We start from the raw sequence: 23,545 nt of genomic DNA, 5'->3' as shown, positions 1-23,545 counted from the left end.
CTGGGTGCCACACAAGTTTAAGGTGGGTGACAAAGTTTGGTTGCATTTGCAGAAAGAACGCCTTACCGAAGCCCATCATAAGCTCAGGCCACTCTGATATGGTCCTTACACCATTACCAAGGTTGTGGGAGATGATGCTTTTGAGGTCAGCATTCCCCCATTCCTTGGCCTACACCGATTGGTCAATGTGGACCGCCTTCGATTATACTTCCCATCATTACTAGACACATCAGAAATTGCAGAACAATTTGCACCAACAAAGTTAAACCTAGATTGCATGGAACAATCCACAACTGATCATATTTTGGACACACAGGTAAAGAGAAATTTCCAGCAGAAGATCAAACTATATTGGGTTTTCAAAGCTGGCCAGCGCATGCACTAAGGCAAGTGGCTCACCAGGGAACAAGTTCAGTAGAGTGTTCCCCATCTCATGGAGGCACTCAATGCAATGGGGATCATTTCTTCTTAAGGGGGGAGAACTGATCCACGTGGAATTATCCAGATTTAAATAGGAACACAACAAATTACAGATATAACCATAAACACAAAGATGAAGTAGAAATAACACTTCATTTCATTAATTTCGAATACTGAAATATGCTTACAAACAGAATGGAAATAAGACTAGCTCAGGTGATGGTAGCTTATCTCTGAGAAGAGATGTGGTGGGTACATGCCTCTGAACTGCATTACAATGAGGCTCAAGGGCCTTTTTATTATTGAGCAATAAGAGTAAACCCTAAAAGAACCAAAACCCTAACCCAAGGAGATGTAACACCAAGAGTTTATGGGCCCCGTTGGGGTTAGTTGGATAGCCAACTTCTCGAGGTCGTGACTTGGTCATATTATCTCCATTTTACGCATATGATACCCCGTTGGAAATATCTCTCCAAGGACTAAGACAAAAAGACAATTTTTGGCAAAAACTCGCTCGTGGTGTATTTCCAAAAAAACGTCGTTTAGGGCCTCAAAACAGTTCCGGAAGTTTGGGACCCGACAAACTGCTAAAAATAGTAAATTGTGCTACAATTAAGGAAACTGAAAAACTAAAAGAAACAATGGTGGGGCTCCAAGTGTAATTGGTGGGTGGCCACCAATATATACCTAGATCATTCCTTCCCCCTTAGCAAGCAATGGTCCCCATTGCTTTGAGTTCCTCCATGAGATGGGGAAAGTTCTATTGAACTTGGTCCCTAGCAAGGCACTTGCCCTGGTGAAGGAGTTGGCCTACTTTGACAACTCGATATAGCTGGATATTCTGCTGGCGAGTGTGCTTGATCTACGTGTCCATGATCCAATCAGTTGTGGCTTGTTCCATGCAATCTGGATTTACCTCTGTAGGTGTGAGTTGTTCTTCAATGTCTAATGTGTCTAGCAATGGTGGGAAGTATGGTTGAAGGTAGTCCACATTGAACACTGGGTGCAGGCCAAGCAACGGGAGAATGCTGAGGTCAAATGCATTGTCCCCCACAACCTTGGTAATGGTGTAAGGACCATATCAGAGTGGTCTGAGTTTTCGATAGGCTCAAGTAAGGCGTTTCTTTTGCAAATGAAACCAGACTTTGTCACTTACCTCAAACTTGTGTAGCACCCGATGTTGATCATGTCACTGCTTATACTTGGCATTTGATTTCTCCAGAATGTCATGGACCTGCTAGCGGATATGTTGGATGTGCTTAATGAAGTTATTTGCCTTATCGGTTTCGGACTGAACATGAGCCAAATCTGCCTGAGTAACTGCAAGTGGCATGGCCACATCAATGGGACATAGTGGCTGGAATCCCAAGCCCACTTGAAAAGGGTTGCGGCTAGTCAAGTTGTGGAGAGCCCGATTATAGCTGTGTTGGACATAGTGGAGGCTCTCAACCCATGTGCATGGATGCTTTGAGTTGTACATGCACAGAATGTGTACGAGCATCTTGTTGACGACCTTTGTCTAGCCATCAGTTTGGGGATGGAAAGTTGTGGACTTAGTGAGCTTGGTGTCCAGCATTGACCAGAGACTGGACCAAAATGTACTAAGGAACCTGCAGTCCCAATCTGAGATGATAGATTGTGGGATCCCAAAGTGTACCCACACTCGTTCAAAGAAGATTTTAGCAATGGCTTCCACTGTGATATTCTTCTTGCAGGCAGCCATAATGGCCATCTTCGAGAATCTGTCGATGACCACAAAAAGACAGTCATTGCCATGCTTAGTAGAAGGAAGGCCCGACATCTAATCCATGGAGATGGATTCCCAAGGTCGACTAGGGGTAGGTAGCGAAGTATATAGGCCTTGCTTATTTATGGTCGGTTTGGAAATGGCACAGGTAGTGCAGGATCTGATGTACTTCTTGAAATCCTGTCGAAGATTCGGCCAATAGAAATACTTTTGCAGTACTGCCACAGTTTCTCGACCCCAAAATTCCTAACAGCCCGACTGTAGTGTTCTTCCCAAATCATCTTTGCACGCTCGCTTGAAGGAACACAAAGGTGTCCCAGGTGGCATAATAGGGCATCCTGGAGGTGCAAATATGGAACTTGTTGACCCTCCAAGAGCGTCTGGTATGTGTGGTCGAATTCTAGGTTGCTTTTGTAGAGAAGTGGCCAATCCAAAGTTTCGTGCCCACAAGAGTTTAGCATGGTGGTTAATGCCATGATCGGTGGTCGGCTAAGGCAATCTGGAACATTTTGATGTTGCCCTTCTTATACTTGATATTCAAATGGAACTGTTGCAGATATGTGGACCACTTTTGATGGCAATCATTCTGCAACTTCCCTTGCGTATGTATGAACTATAGGGGCCGATGGTCTATATGGATGGCCATTTCCTTCCCCAAAATGTAATGCTTACATTGTTGGAGGGCCTGCACAATGGAATACATCTCTTTGTCATAAGTGGGATACTTCCAGACTGTGTCTGAAAGTGTATCACTATGATATGCTACTGGATGCCCCTGTTGAGTAAGGACCACCCCAATAGCATAATTAGAGGCATCTTTCTTGATCTCAAATGGTTGTTGAAAGAATGGTAATGTGAGCACTGGTGTAGAGTAGAGGCGATGTTTCAACTCTATGAATGCCTTCTGTTGAGATTCATACCAAAATAATTATTCTTTCGCTCCTCCCTTGGTGACTTAACTCAAGGGCCAAGTGATATGAGAGAATCCCAACACAAACCTATGCTAGAAATTGGCAAGACCCAAAAAGTTGTGGAGCTCTATCAGAGTGGTTGGAGCTGGCCAATCCCGAATGACTTGGATATTGGTTGGATCCACATGCACCCCCCATTCATTAATGATGTATCCCAAATATTGAACCTGGTTCATGCCAAAAGTGCATTTCTTTAAATTGGCACATAGCTTGTGTTGCCATAGTGTTTGGAGAACCTGTCGGATGTGGTGGAGGTGCTCTTCCCAACTCTGGCTGAAGATCAGGATGTCATGCAAGTATACCACTACAAATGAGATGGTGAATGGCCACAAGATGTCATCCATCAGCCTCATGAAGGTTGTAGGAGCATTCGTCAACCCAAAAGGCATAACCAACCATTTGAAGAGGCCCTCCTTCGCTTTGAAGGCAGTCTTCCACACACCGGAGGGTTTAATTGGTACCTGGTGATATCCTGATTTCTAGTCGATCTTGCTAAAATATTTTGCCCCCTTCAGTTGGTCCAAAAGGTCATCAGTCCGTGGGATCAGATACCTATTCCAGATAGTGATCTTGCTTAGTGCTCGATAGTCAATACAGAGTCTCCAAGTCCCATCCTTCTTCTGTACCAACACAATCGAGCTCCCACATGGAGATGAACTCGGATGGATGTGACCTTTCTGCAGCAACTCCTGAATTTGCCTCTTGATTTTGTCGTTCTCTAGAATGAAGTGCTGATAGATTGGTCCATTGGGCAGCAGCACACCTAGGGTCAGATCGATGGAGTCCTTGACCTGGCAGTGCAGAGTCATCCCTATGGGGGAGGTGAAGATGTCCTCTTACTCCACCATGACCTTGTCCATCTGTTGTTGTCATGGAGAGGGGCCCTGTCTTGAGGTCGTGGCTACTGTCTTCTTCTTTCCCTGAGGGCGTATCATCAGGAAAACAAATTTCCCGATTTTGGAAATGAGCTTACAACATTGTTTTGCAGTAACCAAAGAGATGGCAGCAGGCAGTGCTACCTCTGGTATCCTATACAACTTATTCCCCAAAGTAACAATAATAGCATGAGGCCTTGACTCATACACATCATGTCGCTTCCATAAGTATGGTTGGCCTAACAATACATCACAAACATCAAGGGGAGAAACATCACATAATACCTCATCCATGAAGGGCTTGATGTTGTATGGAAGGTGGCACTGCTGGCTCACGTGAAGATCCCGTCCTTGGTAAATCCACCCAATGGTGTACGGTTGTGGATGTGTTGTGGTCAATAAGCCCAACCGCTTCACGACCTCTGCCGAAATGAGGTTCTTTTGGCTCCCACAGGCAACAATGAAATGTAGCGAGGAACCCTTTACCCACATCTAGGAGTGGAAGAGACGCTCCTCCTTCTCTGGATCTTCGGGTTCCTCCTTTTGAATCTTTGTGGTGGCAACTGTGGCATTGGGCTCTGCATCGATAATCTACTTCCCTTTGTCATTCCCCTTGTGAGGTTTGGACTCAGAGTCGGAACATGCATCTGATTCCAAAGCCTTTAGCTCAGCCACCAGTGACTGCCTGGCCTGACACTCACTTATGTTGTGGGTAGAGCTCTTATGGAACTCACACCACTTTCCCGTGTCCTTCTTTGGCTTCACAGTGTTGTTCTTTTGTTGTGGCTTTGGCGGGTTGTCCTGGGCTACTCCACCTTGGATTTTTCCTTTATTTTATGGTTTGGGGCACCTTTCCCTTGGTTCGGATTCACATATCCAAAGTCTCGCTTCTTCTGTTTAAACTTTTTCTCAATCTTCATGGCATATTGGTATGCTATGTCGAGCGAGGAAATGTCCAGGAATTCCATCTTGTCCTAGATGTACCTGTGCAGGCAGCCCTGTTAATTGAGAACCAAACGCTTCGCAGAATTCTTGATACCCAACATTGTGTGAAGGCTATGAAAAACATTGGTAAACTCCGGCACATCTTCGTCCCTTCCCTGTCGCAGCTTTGTCCACTTTATGTATTTATCCTCATAGCTCCCAACAGGGTAGTATTTATCCTTGATGGAATCCCGGAATGAGTTCCAAGTGGGTGCGGCTGAAAAAAATGAGTTAGTACTTTCATCCTTCTGCTCACAGTAGGTCCCACCAGTCCTTGACGTGGGGGGCTACTTTGAGAAGTGCAAAAGTGATCTTTTCCCTGCTGGAAAAATCATAAGCAAAAAAATATCCTTCTAGCAGATTTAACCATTTATCTACAACATTTTCATTTATCTGACCCTCAAATATGGGAATTTCAAAGTTAACTTGTACCTTAAAGGGTGTGGCACTTCTAGAGTAGCTGTCAGAAGTAGATGTGTCGACTTGGGTAGCTGCTGAAAAATCTGGGAAAAGTTTTCCATCTTCGCATTCCTTTGTCACTCAAGGGCTTCTTCGAGCAAGATTTTGATAGGATCTCCTACCCCCTCATATTTCTTTTCATCCGCCATGCGAATTTGTCGGGATTTGCGAGGATGGTCTTGCAAAGGTTTGACCAGTTCAAGCCCTAACTCCTTATATCCTGACCTCGTTGGGGACATGCAAAGAAAAATAGAGAAAGAGCAAACCAATCTGATACCACTGATCCAGATTTAAATAGGAACGCAAAAAATTACAGATATAACCATAAATACAAATATGCAGTAGAAATAACACTTCATTTCATTAATATCGAATACTGAAATATGCTTACAAATAGAATGGAAATAAGACTAGCTTGGGTGATGGTAGCTTATCTCTAAGAAGAGATGTGGTGGGTACATGCCTTTGAACTGCGTTACAATGATGCTCAAGGGCCTTTTTATTATTGAACAATAAGAGAAAGCCCTTAAAAAAACAATACCCTAACCCAAGGAGATGTAACACTAAGAGTTTATGGGCCCCGTTGGGGTTAGTTGGACAACCAACTTCCCAGGGTCACGACTTGGTCATATTATCTCCGTTTGACGTGGATGATACCCCGTTGGAAAGATATCTCCGAGGACTACGACTAAAATTACAATTGTAGAGACAAAATCCTTGGCAGTAGATTTCCAAAAAAATGTCATTTAGGGCCTCAAAACGGCTCTGGAAGTTTAGGACCCGAAAAACTGCTACAAATAGTAAACTGTGCTACAATTAAGGAAACTGAAAAACTGAAAGAAACAATGGTGGGGGTCCAAATGGAATTGGTGGGTGGCCACCAATATCCACTTGGATCATCGAGGTTGGTAGCCACCTACCTATTCCACTGGGACCCCCACCACTATCTCTTTCAGTTTTTCAGTTTCCTTAATGGTAGCACAATTTACTACTTTTGGCAATTTTTTGGGTCCTAAACTTCTAGAGCCGTTTTGAGGCCCTAAATGATGTTTTTTTTTGTGAAAATCGAGGCTAACATGGGTCATCAACTAGTGTTGTCTAGTCAGAAGTTTCATTCCTCGAATATATCTTTCTAATGAGGTATTGTGTGCACCAAGCGGAGTTCATATGCCAAAGTTACGACCCCGGGAAGTTGATGTACCAATTTACCCAAACGGGGCCCATAGTTTTTTGTGCTTCATCTCCTAAGGTTAGGTTTTTGGGATATTTAGGGTTTTCCATTATTTATAGATAATAAATAGGCCTTCGAGCCAGATTGTAACACATTTCAGAGGCATGTAGCCATCACATCTCTTCTCATAAATAAGCTACCATCGCCCAAGCTAGTCCCATTTCCATTTTGTTTGTAATCATATTTCAATATTTGATATTAATGAAATGAAGTGTTATTTCTACTGCATCTCTGTATTTACGGTTATATTTGTAATTTTTTTCATTCCTGTTTAAGTTTAGATCATTCTGAACCTTAGCTGCTTCCCTTTCCTGAATTACATGTTTATTAAGAACCTCTAATTCATAAATATATTGCTTCAAATTCTCTTCAATGTTGTATCCCTGTTATGTTCTTGGTTTTGTTGTTGAGGTCTCACCTGTTTCAAATTGAGATAACTTTGCTTTTTGTTGTGCCTTCTGCTCTAGAGATTCTACATAATCATAGATCTCTTATTGAATTGGATCAATTTATGGGGTCCGCCTTCTTGGAATACCTATTGGAATAATTGTTGGACTAATTGTATGAGTAGGTGTGTGAAATTCTTCATCTTCAATATTTATCATTTCCAATGATTGAGTGTTTGATATTTTTGAAATTCTTTTACTCCTCAAACTTATTCCTAAGCTTCCAATGTTTTGCTTTTCTACTATGTTGTCCTTTGTTTTCTTCTTTTGTTGAGGTACTAGCTGATTGAGGCTAGCTTTATTTATTCTAAGGTCTTGGTTGCTACTTTTATGTTTATAATTTTCAAGGTATTGACACATCGGAGTATTATCTTCAATTGGGTCCTCTGGAATTTCAGTCATATTTGGCTCTTGAATTTCTTCTTCAACTATTTCCTTTTCAAAGTTAGGGTTTCTTCTATTTTGTTTGACCTTACTATTTGGCTCTTTATCTGGAGCTTCTATGAAATGATTCCTTACTAATAAATTCTTCCAATTATCCCCTTTTTCTTGCAAATGTGCTTCAATCAGAATTTTAACAAGTCCATGATGATACAAAGAGTTATCTATGGACCTAGATTCTCTTTGGATACTAAGGGTCATTTTCTTTAAACTCTGAAGCAGAAAGTAAGGAAGATTGATTTCAAATCCATCAACAAAGTGCATCATAAGCCTAGCATGATAGAAAAACATCGTTCTAAATCTTCCTTCACATGTTATAAATTTTTGAATGACAAGCAAAAGATTTCACCATTTTCCTTTTAATGTTGTCACTGGGATACCTTTCTTGAAAAGAGACAAGTCCATACTTGGTTTCTCTTAAGAAGTGAACCCATTCATTTTCTCTAATTCTTATGTTTTTGAACTAGCTCTCTCCATTCCTCAGTTACCTATTTCTTCAGCCACAATTGACTCTATAAGGATGATTTTAACATCTCCTTTTTTGGCTTCTATTCCATCAAATTCTCGGGCAAAGTCTTTAGTAATCTTTGTTTCATGCCCATCAAATGTTTTGAAGAACTAAAGCCAACCCACATGTTGTAGTTGCTCCTTAACCCTTGGATAAGCATGAAGTAACTTCACACCATTCGACTCAGAACGCACAAGTGTACCCATACTATGTGAAGAAGTATTTGGCCTAGAATGCTCTTTTTGACCGAAAATTGGAAGGAAATTTGAACTGAGAATTGGAAGGGAATGAGGAGAATGAATGTCTTTGGAATGCGTATAATGAATATGGTGTAGGATTTAAATGATGGCAGGGCTAAAATATTGGTGGAGGAATTCGTATTGCATTTGGTTTGTACTTTCATAACTTCCCATATCTGATTTTAAAGGACTGTTGTTATGCTTGATCTTTTTAATCGGACCTTGATGTGACAAGCGGTGCAATGATGAGGGCTTAAGGTCATAACAATTAACACATTTTATAAAATTTTCAATCTTTTTTTGTTTCATCCATAATTAAAATCTAAGTTCTTACATGAAAATACAACTCAAATATTCTTGCCTACATTTTCTTTTAATATTCTTCCTGCTTTTGAATTTGATATCTTTCTTGTTGATTAATTTGATTTTGATTGCAGAACTCTGAATTGGCTGCAGAATTATAAGAATTTTGTCTTTCCTCCTTATTCTCGAAACTTCCTTTATTAATTAGAATAAGGCTTCCTTATTTCTTTTGTTGTTAATGATGATGATGACCAATAAAATATTGATCATAAATGTAATTTTTGGCACCTGAAATGAAAGAAGAGGACAAAAGAAATAGCAACAATAAAAAGGGTTCTTGAAAATCTAAAGTCCCGAGAAATCTTAGTTTTCAGTTAAGATTTTCTGCATAAATATTCCAACATAGTTGGTTTTCATATTTATACTTTATTTTATTATTATTATTATTATTATTATTATTATTATTATTATTATTATAGATATATATATATATATATATATATATATATATATATATATATATATATATATATATATATATATATATATATATATATATATATATATATATGTGTATGTGTGTGTGTGTGTGTGTGTGTGTGTTACTTTTTATTTTTTTCAAAAATTACAATGAAGTTGGAAGGTAAGGAGAGGAATCATCTTCCTTAACCAGCTTAAATTCAGAATTATCTTGCAAATATTTGACAAATTCTTCTGTCATTAGTGGTTTATGATATAATCCTAATCTATGACCATTAACAAGAAAAGTAATTTGTTCAGCATCAATAGTTTTGATCTTGACTGCTCCATTATAAAAAATAGTGTCAATCTCATAAGGACCAAGCCAATGAGTTTGAAATTTCCCTTCAAAATCTTTAAACTTGGAATATAAAAGAATATCCCAATCACCTTGCTTGAACGTTTTAGCTTTGATAAACTTGTCATGCCACTTAGATATTTGTTGTTGAACTATGCTAGTTCTTTGCAAAACATCTTATCGGATTTCATCCAGCTCATTCAATTGAGCAAACACTTGTTTCTGAGCTTCTGAGAGATCAAGGCCCAATTTGACTATTGTTCTCAATGTCTCCACTTGGAATTCAATTGGAAGCAAGACTTCCTTCCCATAAACAATCTCATAAGTATTATGCCCAGTTGTGTCTCTCCATGTGGTTCGATATAACCATAATGCTTCTGGAATCGTTGTTGCCCAATCCTTTCTATGCAAATGCACAATTTTGGTAAGAATTTCTTCAAGAAATTTTTTGGTAGATTCCACTTGCCCATTGGATTATGTATGATATGGAGTAGACTTTAGAATTGCTTTATTTTGCACTGCTCCGTGATCTTTTGCACCAACTTTGATGTGAATTGAGTACCTTGATCTGTTACAATTTCTCTTGGAACACCAAAACGAGTGAATATATCCTCAAAAAGAAATGTAACTACAACATTTTCAGTTGCAAATAAAATAGGTTTATCTTCTACCCATTTTGTAACATAACCGTGCAAACAAGTATATACATTTTCTATTTAGATGGAGGATTTATTGGTCCAACAAAATCTAGAGCCCATTTTTCAAAGGGTTGTATAAGTACCTGAGGTTGTAGAGGAATCTCATCTCATCTAATGGAATGGGTTTCCCCATTCTTTGACAAGTATCACATCTTTTAACATATTCTTTGGCATCCTTAAAAATAGATGGCCAATAATATCCCAAAAGAAGGATTGTGTAAGTAGTTCTTTCACCGGAAAAATGTCTTCCACATGGTTCATCATGACAAGCTTTCAATATTTCAGGTACTTCATCTTCTCAAACACATCTTCAAATAATCAAATCAAGTGCAGTTTTGTATAATTCCACATCTATCCAAGAATAAAGTGCATTGATTTTAATCATTTTTTGCTTTTCTCTAGTTGATAGTTGTGGAGGTGAATTTCCTGTAGCCAAAAAATTAGCAATATCTGCAAACCAAGGTGCTTTAGTAGATAATACAAAAGGATATTCATCAGGAAATTTATATTTTACAGGAACATCCTTGTTATTATTCTCCAATCTAGAAATAAAATCAGAAACTATATTTTCTTTTCCTGGTCTATCAAGAATAGTAATGTTGAATTCTTGTAGTAATAAATAATCATCTTATAACTCTACCATTAGTAATTGGTTTGTTCATTAGATATCTAATGGAAAAATAACCTGTATGAATAAAAATCTCATAATGAGTAATGTAATGACGAAATTTGTTAATGGCATGAACAACAACTAAAAAATCCTTTTTTGTTACAGTGTAATTTAACTCTACAGGAGTCAAATTTTTACTTGTATAGTAAATCGCATAAGAAGTTAAATATTTGTGTCCCAAGATAGCTCCTAGAGCTATATCTAAAGCATCAATAGAAATATGAAAAGGAAGATCCCAATTGGGTCCTCTTAAAATCGGTTTTTCAGTAATCTTTTGTTTCATGTCTCAAATACTTTATGACAGTTAGGATTCCAAGAAAATTCACAATCTTTTGTAAGAAGTTTGAAAAGTGGAGAGGCTATTTTGTGAAATTTTCTATGAATCTTCTATAATATCTAGTAAAACCAAAAAAAAATCCTACATCTCTTTGTCAAACATGAATTGAAATTTTAGAAATTACTTCTACCTTAGATGTGTCCACTTTAATTCCATCACTTGAACTATGGTGGCCTAAAACAATCGCTTCATTGAACATCATAAAACATTTTTCATGGTTTAATGAAAGGCTTTCCTCTTTACATCTAATAATTTTTTTTTTCCAAATTTTCCATTACTTCTTCAAAAGTATCACCATATAAAGTAATATCATCCATGTATACTTCCACACAATCATGAATTAAATTAGAAAAGATATCTAAAACGACTCTTTCAAATGTGGCATATGCATTACATAATCTGAAGGGAAGGACCCTATAGGCATATGTTCCCCATGGACATGTAAAATTAGTTTTATCTTGATATTCTAGTGCTAGTTGGATTTCATTATATCCACCAAAACCATCTAAGAATGAAAAATAATTTTTCCCTTCCAAGGTATCTAATACTTGATATATAAAATGTAGTGGAAAATGATCTTTTAAAGTAGATTTGTTTAATTCCATGTAATCAATACACACTCTCCATTTCCATTTTTCTTAGGTACAATCACTAAAGGTGACACTCATTGACTATCTAATATTGGATAAATAAAATTCACATTAAGTAATTTTTGTAATTCCTCAACAATTTCTCTCAGATTAGGATTCATCCTTCTCTGAGGTTGTCTAACTGGTTTAGCATTTTCTTCAATATAAATATGATGCATACATGATTTAGGATCAATCCCTTTCATGTGAATGTATTCCCATGCATAAGCAGAGGAGTGTATTTGTAGCCACAGTTAAGCACGCTTGAGCCAGAGGCAATCTGGGATGGGTGACCTCCTGGGAAGTCCTGGTTACCGAGTGCAAGCCTTGGAAGTGATGATTGACGTTATGTGATTCATTTCACTAGTTTCAATCCCACTTCTTCACCCCTGTGAGCATCACCCAATGCAATGAGTGCTAAGTGGACTATTCAAAAAGCATGATAAATTAGTCAGTTACGACTACCTCTCATGAAAATGGTCATAGATGAATGACTTACTTAATGCAATTGAATCCCAAAATGATATTTAATATAATGCACTGTGAAAACCCAAATAATGAACAATTATATTTGATTCTTTATATTAAACATATTATTAAATATTATATATATCAATATAAATGGCATATATATATATATATATATATATATATATATATATATTACTATGTAACATTTATATATTTAACATTTATATATTTAAATATATAGAGTGAGTTTTATACCAAATTGGGAGTTGGTTTCTAACCTCCCTAGGCTTAGGTATGGTTGGAGATATTCTTGTAAGTAGTTCTTTGAATGTTGGATTCGACCCCTGAGAGGGGAAAACTGATATTTTGATCTATATGTAACCCAATATAAGTTAGTGAAAGGGTTGGACATTAATGAGTAGAACTCTTGGAGCTTGTATTCAATTATATTTTTTTACAGGAAATCAAAGGACAATTACAGCTATTATTTAGGAATTATTGTGTTGTGAGTTTGTGATAATGTTTTCTCTCTATTATAGTTTTATATGAATGATAATTTCATCTCCTTTCCATATCTATGCTTTTTAGTGATTTTCCTAAGAGGTTTTAAGCAGATTCTTAAGGTTAAGCTTTGTTTTGTTAGGAATTTCATATTTGTGTTATCTATCTTCTGATAAATGAATTCATGCTTTCCATGCTCATTTTGAATCTTTGCTTTTCCACCCTACACTACATCGACAAAACCCTAAATTATCACAAAGGCATACCTACCCTACTCCTTTATATCTCTTGCAACTAAAACCTTTTATCTTTTGACCTAGTTCCCTGATTTTCACTCCTGATCCAACAAAACCATAAATTTCAAAATCGTAGAGCTGAACATATCTAGCCCAATATTGTTTTCCCACACTAGTCATATTTGGCTGTGAGCTTTATAGAGAGAGACCTGTCTGGTTTAGCAGGGCTAGCTGCTAAACCCTAAGTTGTTTGAGGTTACCTCCGTCGATCTCTTGTTAGCGTTGGAATATTGTGGAGGATAACAAAATGTTCTTAATTGAATTTTTTAAGTAAAGGAATTGATTGAAACATTTGATAGCCAACTAAATTTAAGAAAGTTCATAAATTATATAAAATTATCTAAAAACATATCATTAATTATTTTTTAGTATATTAAATTCCAATACATATGACTTATATCATGTGTTATGACTAAGTTGTTGTAGATGACCTCAAAAGAAATAAAATTTAATAAAACAATTTATTAAAATGCATATTTTAAAATTGAATTAAAATGTATTTTAATCCTATTTGTATATTTTAATTGAACCATTAACATATATTTTAGATCATTTTAAGTATCAAAATGACTAGCATCATAGTCTAAAATTGTACTTATTTTCTGAGTTTATTTCTTGAGAAGTCAAAATTATTATCTTTTTAGCTATGTATGATAATAAACTATCCATATGCAAATATGTACAAATTACATTATACACATGAACATCCACAAACTGAAATAATAAGCATTCATAAACTGAAATAATGTTCATGCATCCATAAAGTATCCATGTATGAAAATATACAAAGTTTGCACATCACATGTGAATATTCCCTATGAAATGGGCTTGAAAATATACAAACTATCTATGATCCACCCTAGAAAGTATTGCTTCTATAACTCTTATGTGTGTTCCACTACATAGAGTGAGCGTCCATAATCTAGCTGCAATATAAAACATTCAAATTCAAATTAATTAAAATATTATTTGTACAAAATAAACAACCTGGAAATAAATGATTTTGAATTTTTCATTTAAATAGTCCCTACCTATGGCTCAATCGAGTGCAAATGGAAGTCAGGTGGGATGGGGCTGTGATCAATCTAGGTTCGATGCTCCCCTGCCTGTGGCTCAATGCCTCCATACCTAACATCCCACTCATGTGTCCACATAATTGCAATGTCAACACCCCTCTCCATCTATTCTTGTGTACATAATGACAAAGACAAATGATAATTAGTCTACAAATTAATTATCATGCATACATGTAACTTAAAAAAAGAAAATGTTGAAATATTAAGAATAAAAAAATTCACCTCAACTGCTAGTCCATGAGTGTTATGAGGTGGAGGTGGAGGATACTGAGCCAAGGAAACATGCACCCGAGGATACTTCTCTGGTTGTTCAACTTCCCCATCAGATGACCTCAAAAGCTCATCTATGTATTTCGGTTGTGCATGCATGTTATCATGAAATTATTAATATAAATGAAATTTGATACAAACTTATTAATATAAATAATGTAAAATTGGACAATAAGAGTCAAAAGTTTCATATACATGTACCTGATCTATGGCATGTGGGTCATGCACCCTCCAAGAGTCACAAATGGTATCATGATGCGTATGTGCATATGGAAAAAGGTGGTCATGCCCCAGACTCTCGAGATATGAATCATCATGTAATGCAACTGGTTGGCCATGAGGAAATGAATGTGAACTACTCATCACTCCACACAATGCGACATGTACAATGGCCGATGTCCTCTACATGATATCTGCAATGGTATGGCTAGTCTCAGTGCCAAGTTGCGACGGTTTCTCTATCTCCATCGGTAATACCATGCTCTGAGATGGTTGTGGCAACAATTTCGGAGGTGGTTATACATGTGCAGGGTCCCTATGATCCTTGAAACGTTCATAACTACGTCCCAAACAGGGTTCATAAAACTTAGATCCAGTTTTGGTGTAATCCGACCTTGTATGTAGCACAAACTCTACATATATATGCTTTGCAAAGTAAATGGGGACCTAGTCATAGTGGGGGAAGTTTCTCCAAGAAACAATGAATTGATCATAAACAAAAAGGGTTACATCAACATTTGTTGGAAACAATGTTAATACTTAGAGGGGAGTGAATCGGTATTAAGGCTAGTTTTGAATTTTATGCCAATTTTTCTTTACTCATTCAAACTTGGCATCCACTTGAATGAGAGAATCCATTAACAAACCATAACAACATCCATATGAATCAACATAAGCACACACATCATGAGAAACACACATATGACACAAAGGTTTAACATGGAAACCCTTCTGGGAGAAAAAATGCCAAAGCTTGTTTTTGTTATTGATGTAAAAATAAGAGCACCTACTCTATTACATCAATTTGTTTGTGAGCCACCACTCACAGGAAGCACCAACTCCCTTTTATTGTTTTCTAGCACCCACTAGTAGGAAGCACCAACTCCCTCCTTTTGCAAACACCTGATCAACCTACCAGAAGCACCATATGAAGCACCAACTTCATGGATTTGTTACAAGAACCAACTTGTAGCTCCTTGGATTTATGCAAGCACCAACTTGCAGGAGGCACCAACCCCCAAGTCTTCTCAGACACCCACTAGAGATGGAAGCACTAACTTCCTATATTCAGGCTCCAACCCACTCAAAAGAAAACTTACTGCTCACTATAATTGGCAGCCTCTCTACCTATTTTCAACTATGTTCTCCTCAACATCCTTTTTTCCCACACAAAACTCTATCCTCTGAACACTATGCAACAACCCGTTGTTCTGCTCGACAGTCTACACTAATACGCAACCCCCTCTGCACTCTTCCCACTCAGTAGTGACATACTCACCGGGCTCTCTACTCTCAACCTTCTCTTTCTGCTCAGGCACACATGGCCTCTTCTTAGCATCACACTTACACTCAGATATCTCCATACAAATCACACTCCATATCATATACTCTGCTCTCAGCCTTCTTCTATTTCGCAAGCTTTCTAGGCCTCTCACAGTAGCCCTGACACACTGTAGGACTCTTTCCTCTGCATAGGCACTCTCAGCCTCTCTTTGTAGCACTAGAATACTTGATCTCTCCTTAGCAGCACACACATGCAATGATCTCTCCACACAACTCTCTCAACAATGTTGCATTCCCCACATTGCTCAATTGCAATCTTGGGTTTTGTTTCACTAAAACATAGTGTTCGATGTTGTCTATGTCAGCGATCATTTTTCCATTCACATTGCCCAAGTGTACTCCTACACTTAGAACTCCTACCTTTTTTTGTGTATGATACATAGTCACTATAGCTTCATTAACCACTGAGAATGGGCTCCATTCTCTCACCCATTATTGTTGCATTAAACATGAGGATGGGCATATGAGTGTTCCCATGCTGAGACATAAATCCTTAGTAAACCTGCACACTCCAAAAATGGTCTTGTTCTTTATGTGAATAAATATCTTATCCCTAAGGGTCTGATCTTGATTCAATTCCTCATAGCACACAAGAAAGATCGGGATAGCTTGTCTCAGCTCATGACAAACTCCATTATTTCATCATGTGCAACAGTGGTCCTATTTGTTCTTCAAGCTAGGATTTTTTTCAATTTCCATTGTTCCAGTGACAAACTCTTCTGTGCACATTTACTTGGCTATCCTAGGGTTCTGCTAATCCAACCATGGCTATGGAAAAATATGGCATACCTACCAAATCTGGAGAACTTCTCTCCAAAGTTGCGAATCATCCATGCTTGCATACCCAACTTATGGCGAATAACCTAGTTGGCGTATCTACTAAAATATGGCACACAATGCCCACGAGTTGTTGACTCATCAATAAGCTCTTCTGCACCCATCCATATTTTCAATTGAATTCTTCATAACTTGCAGGACAAATCAAGGATGACTTGTTTCGTTTGAGCCAACCCCAGTAATTTAGCTCTACAAGTCATGGTCCTCGCTTCCTTATGGATTCGTTCTCTATAGTCACCATTAACACTGACAACAATTATGATGCTTTTCCATAGATAGTGAAGTCACCAATAACAGAGGAAAAATTTGGAAAACTAAATCATGGGTACGTCTTTCACCGTTGGTCCGGAGGTTGGAAGGTCTTGGGTCAGCTCGCTTCACCTATTATGCATTTGTGTTTACCTTTGGCTTCAAAACTAATCTTGGAGGACAGACAATTCTTTAATATTGAAAAAAATATACAAGTCTGACTCTTGGGCACACCTTTCAAAGTTGTTTGGGGGGTTGTGAGTCATCCCACTCTGTTTTCTTGTGTACCTACATTTTCCTCAACCCCGACTTTCCTATAGGCCTGACTAAAACCCTTTTCCACTACTTTGGGCCTATTTTATTGATTCAATCAAACACACAGGAAAAGCTTTATAAAAAGCCCCCTTGGCTCGAACTTTGAGGCTCTACCACATCACCATCTTACATCATGCTAACATAATCTGGGCCACGTGGCACCTTCTGTATGGTGAAATAAGTAACATATATTTGGCCCATTATGCTACTAAAGAATTTCAAATCTTCCTACCTCGTATCCTTCATACTGCGATGTCATCTGCCACGTTCTTGTGAGCTCATCACCATGAGCCAATCACATTATGCCACTTGTTTTCCTGTATCGGGTCCCAGATAGGTTGGGGGTTAGGGGTTGGGGTTTTCTCCTGCAAACTCTGCTACATGGCCCTAGCCTCTGACTAGGCCTAAATTTTGAATAAGCCCAACCTTAGTACTACATGTTTTTCCATAGGACCTTGCCTACGACTATGGGCTTACAATGAACCTCAAAAAAATGTCGTTTAGGGGGTCAAAAATACTCCGAAAGTTCAACACCCCAAAAACTTCTAAAAATAGTAATGCTGAGATAAACAAGGAAACAATTGAAACCAACTAGAGGTCTAGGTGGAATAGGAGGGTGGTCACCAATATCCACCTGGAACATTCCTCCCCCCTTAGGAAGCAATGGTTCCCATTGCATGCAGAGCCTCCATGAGGTGAGGAAATTTCCATTGAACCTGCTCCCTAGTGAGCCACTTTCCTTGGTGCATGGGTTGACCAGCTTTGATAATCCAATATAGTTGGATATTCTGTTGGAGAGTGTTCTTGACCTGTGTGACCATAATCTAATCATTTTTTGCATGTTCCATGCAATCTAGATTTAACTCTTTTAGTGTGAGTTGTTCTGCAATGTCAGATGTGTCCAGTAATGGTGGGAAGTATGGTCGAAGGCTGTCCACATTGAACACTAGGTGCCGACCAACAAATGGGGGAATACTGAGCTCAAAAGAATTGTCTCCCACAACCTTTGTAATGGTGTAAGGACCATATCATAGTGTTATAAGCTTTCGATGGGCTTTGGTAAGGCGTTCTTTCTACAAATGAAACCAGCATTCGTCGCCCACCTAAAACTTGTGTCACACCTGATGTCAATCATGTCGGTGCTTGTACTTGGCATTTGACTTCTCTAGGATCTCGTGAACCTGCTAACAAATGTGTTGGATGAATTCAAAAAATATGGTCACTTTATCTGCCTCAGATGATACATGTGTGGATTTTTTATGTGTAGTCGCCTGAGGTATGGTAACATCAATCGGACATAATGATTGAAATCCTAAACCCACTTGAAAGGGACTACGACTAGTCGAGCTATGGAGAGCTCTATTATAACTATGTTTCACATATGGAAGAATATCATCCCAGGTTCAAGGATGCTTGGAGTTGTACATACAAAGTATCTGCACTATCATCCTATTGATGACCTCCATCTGGCCATCAGTCTGGGGATAGAAGGCAGTTGACTTTGTGAGTTTGGTGTCTAATAGTGTCCAAAGGCTTGACCAAAATGTGCTTAGTAATTTATTATCCCTATCTGATATAATGGTTTGTGAGATCCCAAAATGTACCCATAGTCGTTCAAAGAAGAGTTTGGCATTATCCTTTGTTGTGATACTCTTCTTGCAAGCTTCGAATAGATCCATCTTATAAAATATGTCCATGACCACAAATACACATTCATTACCATGTTTGGTAGAATGGAGGCCAGACATATAGTCCATAGAGATGGATTCCCACAGCTGGCTGGAAGTAGGCAGAGGAGTGTACAAGCATTGGTTCTTGATGGATGGCGGAGGTAGTGCAGTATCAGATATATTTCCCAACATCTAGTCATATTTTGGGCCAACAGAAGTACTTTTGTAGTACAACCATAGTTTGCTCCACCCCAAGTCTTCTGCGATCCAACTGTAGAACACCTCCCAAATCAGTTTGGAACACTCACTTAAAGGAACAAAAATGTGGCTCAGGTAGCATAATAATGCATCCTAGAAGTGGAAATTAGGAACTTGCTTCCCATCTACTAGAATCTGGTATGTGGAGGTGAACTCTAGATCATTTTTGTATAGTTGTGGCCATCCAGAGATCTCGTGACCATAAGAGTTGAGAACAATAGTTAGTGCTGCAACTGGGGGTCAGCTGAGGCAGTCTGCAGCATGATTGGTGTTGCCCTATTTGTATTTAATGTTCAAGTGGAATTGTTGAAGATATGTATACCACTTCTGATGTTGATCATTCTGTAACTTCCCCTATGTCTGTATAAACTGAAGAGGTCGGTGATCGATGTGGATGACCATATCCTTCCCCATCATGTAGTGCTTCCACTGTCGGCAAGCCTGCACGATGGAATACATTTCTTTATCATAGTTGGGCTACTTCCAAATTGTATCAGAAAGTGTCTCACTATGATAGGCCATTGGATGCATGTGCTGACTGAGGACTACACCAAAGCATAGTCTAAGGCTTCTATCTCAATTTCAAATGGTTGTTGTACGTCTTGAAGTGTGAGTACCGATGTAAAGCAGAGGTGGTGCTTCAACTCAACGAATTCATTATGTTGGGACTCGGACCAGGAAAAATTTTCTTTCACCCCACCCTTGGTAATCTGACTCAAAGGCCAACTTATAGGGAGAATCCCAACACTAAGCTCTGATAAAAATTTGCAAGGCCCAAAAAGTTGTGAAGCTATGTTAGAGTGGTCAGGGCTAGCCAATCCTGAATGACTTGGATCTTATTCGGGTCCACATGCACACCATGCTCATCTATGATGTACCCCAAGTATTGGACTTGGCTCATGCCAAAGGTTAATTTCTCCAAGTTGGCACACATTTTGTGTTGCCGAAGGGTTTGTAGGACCTGGTGTTGCAAGTGTTCTTCCAAACTCTTACTAAAGATGAGGATGCCATCCAAATAAACCACCATGAATAATTTGGTGAAGGGAAACAATATGTCATCCATTAGCCTCATAAAAGTAGTGGGGGAATTTCTCAAACCAAAGGGCATAACCAACCATTCAAAAGGCCTTCCTTTGATTTAAAGGAAATCCTCCATACATCTGTGGGCTCTATTGGAACCTGGTGATAACTAGACTTCAGATCGATCTTGCTGAAATAATTGGCCCCCTTGAGTTGGTCCAAAAATTCATCAATTTGTGGGATTGGATACCTGTTCCTAATAGTGTTTTTATTTAATGCCTGATAATATATGCAGAGCCTCCAGGTTTCGTCCTTCTTTTGTACAAGTACAAAGAGGCTCCCACAAGGCAAGGAACTTGGTTAGATGTGCCCTTTTTGCAGCAACTCCTAGATTTTTCACTTGATCTCTTCATTTTCTAGAATGGAGTGATGATATATTGGACTGTTGAGAAGAGGTGCTCTAGGAGTCAGATCGATTAAATGCTTTACCTAACAATTCAATGGTACCCTTATGGGTGAGCAGAAGATGTCCCTGTATTCTTCCATTGCCGCATCCACTTGCTTATGTTTCTTGCAGGAGCCCTTCCCAAGGCCATAGATGTGACTACAACCTTCCCCTTACCTTGAGAGAGAACCAGAAAGAAAAAAAATTTCTCAGTCTAGGAGATGACCTTACTGCATTTCTTAGGAGAGATCAAAGAGATGGTGATAGGTTGCGCTACCTCTGGTATCCAGTATAAATTAGTACCCAGAGAAATAAAAATAGAGTGAGGTATTTACTCATATAGAGCATGATGCTTCCATAAGTGTGGTTGTCCTAATAATACATCACAAACTTCAAGAGGAGAAACATCACACAGTACCTCATCCGTGAAGGGCTTGATGTTGTAAGGAAGGCGACACTATTGGCTGACATAGAGATCTCGCCCTTGTGAAGCCACCCGATAGTGTACAATTGCAGATGTGTTGTATTTGGTAGGCCCAGCTGCTTCATCACCTATGTTGAAATGAGGTTCTTTTGGCTCCCGTTGTCGACAATGAACTGTAGCGAAGAACCCTTCACCCAGATCTGTGAGTGGAATAGGCACTCCCCCTCTTCTCGATCTTCATTCTTAATATTCTAGATCTTGGTGGTGGCTAAAGTGGCATTAGGCTCTGCATCAATGATTTTCTTCCCTTTATCATTCCCCTTGTCAAGTTCTAACTCAAAGTCAAAACATGCATCAAACTCAGAAGCCTTCAGCTCAGCCACCAGTGACTGTTTGGAATGACACTCACTTGTGTTATGACTGGAGCTCTTCTGGAACTCACACCACTTTCTCATGTCCTTGTTTGTATTCGTGGTGTTGTTCTTTGCTTTCATATTTAGCGGGTTATCCTGGATGACCCCACCTTGCCTTGTCCCATTTCTCTGTGGTTTGGGGGCGCCTTTCCCTTGCTTTGGCTTCGCAGATATAAAGTATCTCTTTTTTTCTATTTAAGCTTCTGTTCAATCTTGACAGCATATCGGTATTTCGTGCTGAGCGAGGAGATGTATAGGAACTCCATCTCATTCTGGATGTACCTTTGTAGGTAGTCATGATAATTGAGTACCAAATTTTTCTCAGAATCCTTGATACCGAACTTCGTGCGAAGGGTATGAAAAATATTGGTAAACTTCAGCACATCTTGGTCCCTTCCCTATCACAGTGTGGTCCACTTTATGTATTTATCCTCATAGTTCCCAACACAGTAGTACTTCTCCTTGATGGCATCCCAGAATGAATCCCAAGTGAGTGTGGCCAAAAATAGTAAGGGTGTACTTTCATCCTTCTACTCGCAGTAGGTTTCCCACCAATCCTTGACGTGGGGAGCGACTTTGAGAAGAGAAAAGTAATATTTTCACGGCTGGAAAAATCATGAACAGAAAAATATTCTTCTAGCAGATTTAACCATTTATCTACGACATCTGTATCTATCTAACCCTCAAATATGGGAATTTCAAAGTTAACTTGTACCTTAAAGGGTGTGGGGCTTCCAGAGTAGCTATTGGAACTAGATGCATTGCCCCTGGGTAGTTGCTGAAGGATTTGGGCAAAGTTGTCCATCATCGTGTTCCTTTATCACTCAAGGGCTTTTTTGAGCAAGGTTTTGATAGGATCTCCTTCCCTGTCATCTTTCTTTTCTTCCGTCATGTGAGGTCATCGGCATTTGTGAGGTTGGTCTTGCAGAGGTTTGACCAGTTCAAGCCCTAAATCCTTATATCCCAACCTCGTTGGGGACATGTAAAGAAAAACAGAGAAAGAGGATACCACTTTGATACCATTGATCTGAATTTAAATAGGAACACAACAAATTGTAGATATAATCATAAATACAAAGATGCAACATAAATAACACTTCATTTCATTAATATCAAATATTGAAATATGCTTACAAACATAATGGAAATAAGACTAGATCAAGCGATGGTAGCTTATCTATGAGAAGAGATGTGGCGACTACATGTCTCTAAATTGTGTTACAATGAGGCTCAAGGGCCTATTTATTATTGAAAAACATGAGAAAACTTGAAACAACCAAAACCCTAACCCCAAGAGATGAAACACCAAGAGTTTATGGGCCCCATTGGGGTCAGTTGGGCAACCAATTTCTCGAGGTCGTAACTTGGCCATATTATCTCCATTTGGCGTTTATGATACCTTGTTGGATAGGCCTCTTTGAGTAATATATGTTTTTCCATAGGCCCCCATCAATAATTACAAGCCTGTGGTAGACCTCAAAAAAATGTCTTTTAGGGGGTTAAAACTGCTCTAGAAGTTTAGGACCCGAAAAGCTACTAAAAATAGTAAATATTGAAATAAAGCAGGAAACAATTGAAACCAACTGGAGGTCTAGGTGGAATAGGTGGGTGGCCACCAATATCAAGCTGGATCACTAAGTCTTGAGGAATGATATTTTCTATCTGCAAAATTCAACTACTTGTAACTCCTAATCCCGAAGGCCTTTTCTAGACTTCAACATACCATTGGAAGGATCTTCTAGAACACTATCGAACTATGCCATTTTGAGGAGAAACTAAGTTGATTGCTTGAGGTATAATATCCTCCAAACTATGGGACTTCCAACCATCATAATCATAATTTTATGGCTTCTCCACTAAGTCTACTACTATGATGATTCTCTATAGAACATTGCAGCAACCATAAGACTCCCCCTGAGCATTATACACCAAGCACATCAATGCTAGCCTGCCTAACATACA

The sequence above is a fragment of the Pinus tabuliformis genome, chromosome 3_1 (assembly GCF_031772625.1).
Source record: "Pinus tabuliformis cultivar Carrire ecotype Pingquan chromosome 3_1, CPIR1, whole genome shotgun sequence".
NCBI classification, from domain to species: Eukaryota; Viridiplantae; Streptophyta; class Pinopsida; order Pinales; family Pinaceae; genus Pinus; species Pinus tabuliformis.
The sequence above is the reverse complement of the archived record's forward strand: the minus strand, read 5'-3'. Positions refer to the sequence as shown.